The sequence below is a fragment of the Trichechus manatus genome, unplaced genomic scaffold, assembly GCF_000243295.1.
Source record: "Trichechus manatus latirostris isolate Lorelei unplaced genomic scaffold, TriManLat1.0 scaffold00057, whole genome shotgun sequence".
Classification (NCBI taxonomy): domain Eukaryota; kingdom Metazoa; phylum Chordata; class Mammalia; order Sirenia; family Trichechidae; genus Trichechus; species Trichechus manatus.
The window spans coordinates 7,626,818-7,636,873 of NW_004443993.1; the positions used below are offsets into that span (position 1 = coordinate 7,626,818).

General features: G+C 39.3%; 1 pseudogene; it reads left to right on the top strand.

Annotated features, from left to right (window-relative positions):
* LOC105756398 (zinc finger protein 555-like) overlaps positions 1 to 9,699 on the top strand; it is a 376,219-nt pseudogene extending 366,520 nt beyond the window's left edge.
* Positions 9,700 to 10,056: the final 357 nt, after the last annotated feature.

Consider the following 10,056-nt stretch of genomic DNA (forward strand, 5'->3'; position numbering starts at 1 on the left):
TATGTCTGAATAGTGGGCTTCGGGAATGGTTTCAGTTCTGGGTTTACAGAGTGAGGGCCATAGTTTTGGGGGTTCCTCCAGTCTCTGTCAGACCATGAAGTCTGGTCTTTGTGTGAATTTGTGTTCTGCTGCATGCTTTTCTCCCGCTCCATCTCGGACCCTCTATTGTGTTCCCTGTTTGGGCCGTCATTGGTGGCAGCTGGGCACCCTCTAGTTCTTCTGGGCTCAGGCTGGTGGAGTCTCTGGTCCACGTGGTTCTTTAGTGTCTTGGGCTAATATTTTCCTTGTATCTTTGGTTTTCTTCATTCTCCTTTGCTCCAAATGGAGAATGATGCATCTTAGATGGCCACTCGCAAGTTTTTAAGATCCCAAACGTCACTCACCAAAGAGGGATGCAGAGCATTTTCTTAATAAACTTTGTTATGCCAGTTGACCTAGAAGTCCCCCGAAACTATAGTTCCCAGGCTCCAGTCCAAGCTACTTCCTCCAACTGGATGTATCTAGGAAACTTCTTAGCTTTTGCTTTGGTCCAGTTGTGCTGACTTTCCCTGTATTGTGTTTTGTCCTGGTCTTCACCGAAGTTGATCCTTGACTACTATCTAGTTAGTGATTTCCCCTCCCCTTCCCTCCCCACCCTCATAACCATCAAATAATGCTTGTTTCTGTGTTTAAACCTTTTCTATAATTCTTCTAATGGTGGTCTCATAAGTATTTGTCCTTCTGTGACAGACTAATTTCACTCAGCATAATGCCATCCAGATTCATCCATGTTGTGAGATATTTTGCGAATTCATCATTGTTCTTTATGGTGGCATAGTATTCCATTTGTGACTATGTACCATAATTTGTTTATCCATTGGTCTGTTAATGGGCACCTAGGTTGTTTCCATGTTTTTGCTATTGTGAACAGTGCTGCAATGAACATAGGTGTGCATATGTCTATTCGTGTGAGGGCTCTTATCTCTCCCCGATGGGATTGCTGGATCGTATGGTATTTCTATTTCCAGCTTTTTAAGGAAGCGCCAGATTATTTTCCAAAGAGGTTGTGCCATTTTACATTGCCACCAGCAGTGCATAAGTGTTCAGGCTCTCCACAACCTCTCCATTATTTATTATTTTGTGGTTTTTGGATTAGTGCCAGCCTTGCTGGGGTGAGATGGTATCTCATGGTAGTTTTGATTTGCATTTCTCTAATGGCTAATGATCCTGAGCATTTCCTCATGGGTCTGTTAACGCCTGAATGTCTTCTTTGGTGAAGTATCTGTTCATATCCTCTGCCCATTTTTAAATGGGTTATTTGTCTTTTTGTTGTTGAGATGTTGCCGTATCTTGTAGATTTTAGAGATTAGACCCTTATGGCATATGTCGTAGCCAAAATTTTTTTCGCAGTCTGTAGGTTCTCTTTTGACTCTTTCGGTGAAGTCTTTTGATGAGCGTGTTTGATTTTTAGGAGCTCCCAGTTATCTAATTTCTCTTCTGGTGTTTGTGCATTGTTATGTTTTGTATACTATTTATGCCATGTATTAGGGCTCCTAGCGTTGTTCTACTTCACTTTTGAAGGATAATGGTGCTGGATGCAGAATCTAGGTTGGTAGTCTTTTTTTTCCCCCTCAACACTAAATATTTCACTCCAGTCTCTTCTTGCTTGCATGATTTCTTAAGTGTGATGTAATTCTTAAGTGCGCTCTTTAGGAAGTTGTTTTCTTTCCCTCCTCTGGCTTCTTTCAGTATTTTCTCTTTCATTTTCTTTAATGTGAATGGTATATGCCTAGATACAGATTTTTTTTGGTGTTTATCCAGCTTAGTGTTCTTTGAACTCAGTGATTCTGTTGTTTGGTGTCTGCCATTAATTTTCTAAAATCGTTTACCATTATTACCTCAAATATTTCTCTTGTTCATTCCTACTTTCTTTCTTTTTGGTATTATTCCAATACACATATGGTCCACCTTTTGTCATTTTCCCACAGCTTTTGGATATTCTCTTCCATCTGTTTCATTCTTATTTCTCTTTGTATTTCAGTTTGGAAGTTTTTACTGACATATATTCCACTTGATTTTTTCGTTAGATTTTTCCAGTTATTTGATGAACTTCTTAAAGGCATTCTTCATTTTGTTTACAGTGTTTCTGATTTCCAGAATTTTCTTTGAATTCTTTCTTACCTTTTCCCTGTCTCTGCTAACATTACCCATTTGTTCTTGCATGTTATTTCCTTTATTTACTAGAGTTGTTAGCCTGGTAGTTCTGCTGTAAAAGATCTCTTTAAACTGTTAAAAAGCAAAGATGTCACTTGAGGACAAAGGCGCGCCTGACCCAAGCCATGATATTTTCAGCTGCTTTATATGCATACAAAAGCTGGACAGTGAATAAGGAAGATAGAAGAAGAATTGATTCATTTGAATTATGGTGTTGGCGAAAAATATTCACTATACCATGAACTGCCGGAAGAAAGAAAATATCTGTCTTAGAAGAAGTACACCTAGAATGCTCCTTGGAAGCGAGGATGGCAAGACTTCATCTCATGTACTTTGAACATGTTAGCAGGATGGACCAGTCCCTGCATGCCTGGTAAAGTGGAGGGTCAGCAAAAAAGAGGAAGACCCTCAATGAGATGGATTGACACAGTGGCTGCAACAATGGGCTAAAACGGCAACGATTGTGAGGTTGGCACAGGGGATGACGCAGGACCGGGCAGCGTTTTGTTCTGTTTTACCTAGGATCGCTAGAGTCAGAACGAACTCAGCATCACCTAACAACAACATGTTAATCATAGTTGTTTTGAATTTCCAGTCTGATATATCTCTGCCATATCTAGACTGGTTCTAATGCTTGCTGTGTCTTTTCAAGCTGTGTTTTTTGCGTTTAGTATGCCTGTAGTTTTTTTGTTGAAAGCTAGATGTTATCTACTAAGTGAAAAGAACTGAGGTAAATAGGCCTTTAGTGTGAGGTTTTATCTCTATCTGGATAGAAGTTAAGTTGTGTTTACTGTTTGCTATAGGTGTCAGAGGCCAAAATGTTCCCTGCTGTTTTCGTTTTTGTCTTCCTTGTTGTGTGTGGGTTTCTTAGGCATTTCTTAAATAAAATGTGAGACTTGGAGTTCTTTCAGTTGTAATCCCCTGTTCCTATATAGGAATTCTACTGTTGTGGTGGTACGGTGCAAGATGGGTGGCATCCTGTAATATAATGATGAGGTGTGAGTCTTTTACTGAGCCTGTGCCCCGGGGAAGTGAACTCACATATTCTTCTCTCCTTATTTCCTCCCCTACTTTGATGAGATAGGAGGCCTAGTTGGGTCTAGAGTTGGGTATTTCACTTTTGAAAGTCAGACTCTGGTAAAATAGTTTCCCTTGATGGCAAGCCTTGTTAAGTACAGAATGTGCTAGGTAACTTTAAAAACGCTACTTTTCCTCTTCTCTCTACTATAAGTACGAGGTGATTTTTCTCTGATCTTCACACAAGACCTAGTAGGGTTCCTAGAGGTAAAACTCAAAAACCTGTGTGAATCTCTAAGATTTGACTCCCCTGGCATTTTTAACCCTTAAGCTTGTCCACACAGCCTTCAAGCAATTTGTCAGTTACAGTTCAAGTTTTGCTACTCTACTCCTGTATTGATTCTAGCTGTGGTTTCTGCTCCTGGGCTTCTGCTGTGATATTATTCTCTGTATCTGCCTATGTGTCCCTCCAGTTTTGGAGGCAGCAGTTTGCCTTATGACCTCAATTCTCTGAGCTCAGTATGTTCACCTTTTTTTGTTGTTGCAAGGACGGGAGTGACGACTTCCGAACTCATAGACCAGAAACTAGAAGACTTCATTTGTGTTTCATATAATTACTATTGTCTTTATTTTCATATTATTTACTTTATACTATTCATTTATGATGCTTTTATTTTTCCAGTGTCCCGGATTTATATATTTAACCTATTGCTAATGACCTTTTCCTCTCTGGGAATAAGCAACGTATGTTTCTCCTGGGAATGAAGGTCAGTGGAGGCCTTTGACTCTTGTGCTTCTACATTAAGACATGTTGAAGTTGATGAGCATGTGAGATCTATATGAGTATTTGCAAAATTATCACAATCTGCTTTCAAGTTTTTAGAATAGAAAGTGTTTTCTTTTTTTTTAAAAATATTTTCCTATACCAAGCCAGGTTTCACTGGTATATTCTGAAATGTTTAGTTTGCTTTGCCTTGCGTAACTCAGTAAAGATAAATATGTTCGTGCTACTTGCTGAGTATCCCATTACTGTGTTGCATTTTCCTTAGAACTTATTGTCATTTGACATTATGTTCTATTGTTTATTTTCCATTGCCAAAGAATTTGTGATCCATGTGCATCTGGATATGTCTGTTTTATTCACTTCTGTATCTGTTTTGCACACGAAGTAGGCTCTGAGTCAATATCACCTAAATGGATTTTAAAGAGGAAATCAGAGGTTAGGACCTGAAGGAAAGCCGTCTTGCCTGAGACACGGGACCTTGCCATTAGGAGACCTCCATGTTGTCTGCACTGAATGGGATGTTTCATTAGTCTCCTCTCCCTAGTACTTAGCAAGGCTCTAGATCACCCACGGTGTTATAGGAGAATAACAGCAAGAATAATAACAAAATTGAATATGAACAGAAATGTAGTTTTCAGCAATTTAGGCCTCAGAGACGATTTGACCTGCATTCTAACTGTGGCTCAGCAACCTTCTAACTGAGCGACATTGAACAAGTGATTAATTGTCTCTGACTTTCCTCAGCTATTGAAATGATACCAGTTTAAGAGAGTCATTATGAGATCTAAATGAGCTACTGTGTGAAGCTGATTGCAAAACTTTGCACGTATCATAGTTGCTCAGTAAACTTTTTCATGGCTTTAATCTGTGTAACCTGGTCTGCTGCAACAGAAGAGACTTTTGAATTTTGGCTGTGGGTCGACATTTCCTGTGTCACTGTTATACCAGGAGTGATGAGAGATGACTTAGGCAGCTTAATTCACCTCCTGTCTTGACAAGAGGAGACATCCTATTCTACAGGTGCTCTGCTATTCAGCCCTATTTTGCATCATTAGTGCAGTGTAGTAACCTTTTCTCTCCTCACTACATGGGAAAGCCAATGGATTGAGAATATTTCGCAGAGACCATTCTTACAGCCCAGGGTATTCCAGCGGTTAGGGTTCAGGTAGTCATGCTTGTGTGCATTCCAAGGGCTACAAATGTGAGAAAATTTTGGAGTGGGGCCTCTAGAGGGATGATGTGTAAGTCATTATTTCCTGAGAATCACCGACATTTTAACAGCTCAATCCTCTGTACTTCAATTAACTTACTGAGAAGATTGACTTATTTATGAAATGAGAATTTTAACCCCTTGTCAGTCAGCAAACACAAGGGCATGCCATGTTGGTTCTTTCAGAGATAGAGCTTTTTATCTTTTAACATTAGAGAGTGTTTTGTGGGCGTCTGGATGTATGTTGAGGGGAGCAGTTTCTGATTATTGGTGCGCAGTACCAATGGATGTGGAAAGTTTGATAATCATGGAGAACTCTGATTTCTCATGTTTCCTGTCTCTCATTTGAGCTTTGTTTAATTTTTCAATACCTTGTCTGTTTCCATGTAAGGGACAGAAAGCATGATAGCAGAACTGCTCAGTTACTGAAAAATAGGTGACAAACATATAAAGATTCATAAATCTTGGAAAGAATATTTTCTGCATGTGCTCCTATCACCTCCTGATCATCTGGAGTTTTTCAAGAAAACGCAATCAGGTCAGGGCCTTGAGTTACCAGTTTGCTTGTGTAGGTCCATGGGCCTCCCCTGGTGAGGGGCAAAAGGAAAAACTGCCAGTCCTTAAGTGTTTTTCAATTGTAAATATCATCCTGCTTTCACCCTGTGCTTCATGTTTTGTTGCGTGTTCTGATCGGTCATTTTGAAAGAGGTGAAATTGTTTTTTCACAAGGAAGTGATGATATAAATGTAGAAATAATACTTTCATTTGTAGAGCCTTTCTCTAATTACTGCTATGTGCTCTGTTTTAGTATGTACATATAGAGTGGAATAACCCTGGAATTGGCCACAATCAAATTGTGGAGAGATAATCTCAGTGTATTGGGAGTATTGTTAAGTCTATTGAGACAGGATGCAATCAGTGAGGAAGTGAATGTAGACAGTGAAGGAAGAGGCCAATAGCTAATCCCTACAGTAGACCTTGGTAAAATGTAAAACCTTGTGTCAAAACACTTTGAAATCTCAGTTTCCAAGGACTGTCAACCTCACCCTTCCTTTTGCACACATTAGAGTATATGATACCTTGCTGATCCAGAATGTGTGGGATGTTTTAGGACTCACTTGTCATTGAGGATGTGGCTGTGGACTTTACTCAGGAAGAGTGGACTTTGCTGGATCTTCCTCAGAGGAAACTCTACAGAGATGTGATGATGGAAACCTTGAGAAACCTGGCCTCAGTCGGTAAGGATGGCATCATCTTTTTTAAAAAAAATTTTAAATTTTCTCCTTTAGTGGACAGATGTTTCATACTGCACCAGCATTTGGGCTGAGGAATGGAAATACAATGATAAATAATACAGGCATGGTCATTTCCTCTATGGAGCTTACATATTCTGGCTTGCCGGTAAACATATAAAACAACTAAAATGACTTTTATTTCTCTTGTGGTTAAAAGTCTTGAGGCACTTTTAAGTGTTGTAAGTGTGAGAATTGGCTCTATAGGACACTTGAGCACAGAGAGATTTGTGGTTTGGGACCTTGTAAATTCTTTTAATGTGTTTATTATAAGTTTCAGATGCTTATTTTGCTGAAAATAAACTCAAACCGCTGATCTCAGGAGACTCTGAAGGCCAAAGTGTTGTCTCAGTATAAATGAAATGTTCACTGCTCTTCACTCTCATTTCCTTGGATTTGTCTTTCTCCATTAGCACTATGTCAGCTACACACATTTGTTCTCCCCGGTAACCAAGAGAAAGATCTGAGGACAGTAGAGATAGGACTCTTACAGAGCCACCGTGTTGGGGAGCAGCAGCAAGTCAAATATCTGTTGAAGGACTAGCCCGATGTGGAGGAAATTAGATTTGAATAAGTCAGTTAGAAAAAGTCTCTTTGGGGTTGAGAAAAGTGACCTTTACACATACCTGAGCTTACTTTTCCAATTTTCCTCAATCTCCTCACACCTGTGTTCATGGAGAAAGACCTTCCCATTTTCCTCTTACGTGTATATTGTGCATTTTCATGTTACATGTGTCTCCTTGGATGTATTTCCTAATAAATTACTTTCTGACCATTGCCAGACGTCCACATGCCTCAAAGTCCTTCTTTGTTCACAGCTGTCTTTGTCCTCCCAATAATTCCCTTCTTTTTTGTTTCATATTGTGAACCTCAACTTCAATCATCGCATCAGTTTCTCGAGACCTTAGTAGTGGAGAAAAATTATCTAGTGAACATATTACAGAGAAAATCATGAAGAGAAATACCTGGTTATCTATGTTAGGAGAAATCGGCAAATTGCATGGCATTGAAGATCAACATAAAAACCGGGGGAGACATATGAGGTGAGTGTCATTCACATGAGAGAGAGCAGTGCCTCAGGAGACAGTCTTCAGTTATCATAACATTAACAATATACAGTAAAACCTGTGAAAGCTATAACGTGTGTCAGATGGAAAACTGCCAGAGAAGAAGAACTCAAATATGCACTAAAATGAGTGGAGAGTAGTCTTATGAATGTAAGACTGCACCATCAAAGGCAGAAAAGTTATGAGACCCAGAAAAATGAGGGAGTCCTCTTGAGTTCTGCCTCTCACAGGTTTCACTGTATACAAACAGATTGATATAGAGATCTATCTAAATTTACACATGTAGATAGCTCTGAAATTGTGTGTTCAGAGAATTTTTACAATATAATATTTTTATAAATGTGAGTCAGATACTGAGTATTTGAAACATATTTCACTTGTACACAACTAACAGAAAGCTTCATTGTGTCAGTAATGGTAGCATCTTTACTAGATAATTTAACCTAGGAAGCATGAGACTACTCAGGGCAATAATATACACATTCACTGTGTTTGTAACGGTGGAATGGCAACAACTTTATTCCCAGCAGCATGTTGCCCTTTTCTTTAACAGATGGCGTTTGGTGGAGAACCTTTGTGAAAGTAACAAAGGCAGTCAGTGTGGAAAAACCTTGAGCCAGATTCCAGCTCTTACTGTGCTCAAAACAACTACTCCTGAATTAAATCCTTCTGAATGTTATGAGTATGGAAAAGCCTTCATGAATCATTCATCACTTAAGCATCATGTCCCATCTCACACTGGATGCAGTGCCTGTCAGTGTAAGGAATGTGGAGAAGCCTGCAGTTGTCCCTCTTACCTACACACTCCTGTGAGAACTCTTAATGTTAAGAAACCCTGTAAAGAATGTGGGAAAGATTTCGTTTGTATCTCAACTCCTAAGAATCATGTGACAACACTCACTGGAGAGAAACCGTATGAATGTAATGAACGTGGGGAAGATTTCTGTAGTTTCTTATCCTTTAGGACACATGTGAGAGATCATAAGTGTAAATGTAGAAAGTATTGGAAAACCTGTACTCGTCCCTCAACCATCACTTTTTGTCAAAAATTTCATAGTGGAGAGTGGTCTTATGAATGTAAAGAATGTTTGAAAGCCTTCAGTTGTGCTGCAACCCTCACAGAACACGTAAGAAATCAGACTGGAGAAAAACCTTTTGAATATACAGAATTTGTGAAATCTTTTAATTAGTCCCCAAAACTCACTAATCAAATAAGTGCTCATAGTGGAAAAAAATAATATGAATGTAAGCAATGTGGGAAAGTCTTTAGTCAGTCCTCACACCTCACTAGACATAGAAGAATTCACAGTGGAGAGAAGCCTTATGAATGTAAGGAACTTGGGAAATCCTTCAGTCAGTCCTCTTCCCTCACTAAACATGTAAGAACTCACAGTGGAGAGAGGCCATTTGAATGTAAGGAATGTGGGAAAACCTTTAATCGTTCCGCATCCCTCACTGTACATTTAAGAACTCACAGTGGAGAGAGGCCTTATGAATGTAAGGAATGTGGGAAAGCCTTTAGTCGATCCTCAAACCCCATTAAACATATAAGAACTCACACTGGAGATTAGCCCTATGAATGTAAGGAATGTGGTAAAGCCTTTACTTGTTCCACATCCCTCACTAAACATTTAAGAATTCACACTGGAGAGAAGCCTTATGAATGTAAAGAATGTGGGAAAATCTTTCGTTATTCCTTCTCCCTCACTAGCCATAAAAAAACACACAGTGGAGAAAAGTCTTATGAATGCAAGCAATGTGGGAAAGCCTTTAGTCAGTCCTCATCCCTCATTAGCCATATAAGAACTCATAGTGGAGAAAAGCCTTATGAATGTCAGGAATGTGGGAAAGCCTTTAGTCATTCCTCGTCTCTCACTAACCATATACGAACTCACAGTGGAGAGAAGCCTTATGAATGTCAGGAATGTGGGAAAGCCTTTAGTCAGTCGTCATCCCTCACTACACATATAAGAACTCACAGTAGAGAGAAGTCTTTATGAATGTAAGGAATGTGGGAAAGTCCTTCATTCCTCATCCCTCTCTAGCCATATAAGAACACACAGTGGAAAGAAGCCTTATGAATATCAGGAATATGGGAAAACATTTAGTAAGTTGGCACACGTGACTAACCGTTGAACAACTCAGTGGAGAAAAACCTTATGACTATTAGGAATATGGGAAAAATTTAATAAGTAGGCACACCTCACTAACCATTTAACAACTCACAGTGGAGAGAGGCCTTCCGAGTGTAAGTAATGTGGTAAAACCTTTACTTCTCAAAGCTCATTAAACACACAGTACTCACAATGAAAAGATTCCTTATGAATATAAGAATTGTGTGACTAGTCGTTCTTCACCCCTCACTTCATGTCTAAGAACTCACAGTGAAGAGAGGGCTTATGAAGGTAAGGAACATGGAAAAACCTAGTTACTACTTCTGTATACATAATTCATGGTGGAGTCTATGAATGTAAGGAACATGGGAAAGTTTTC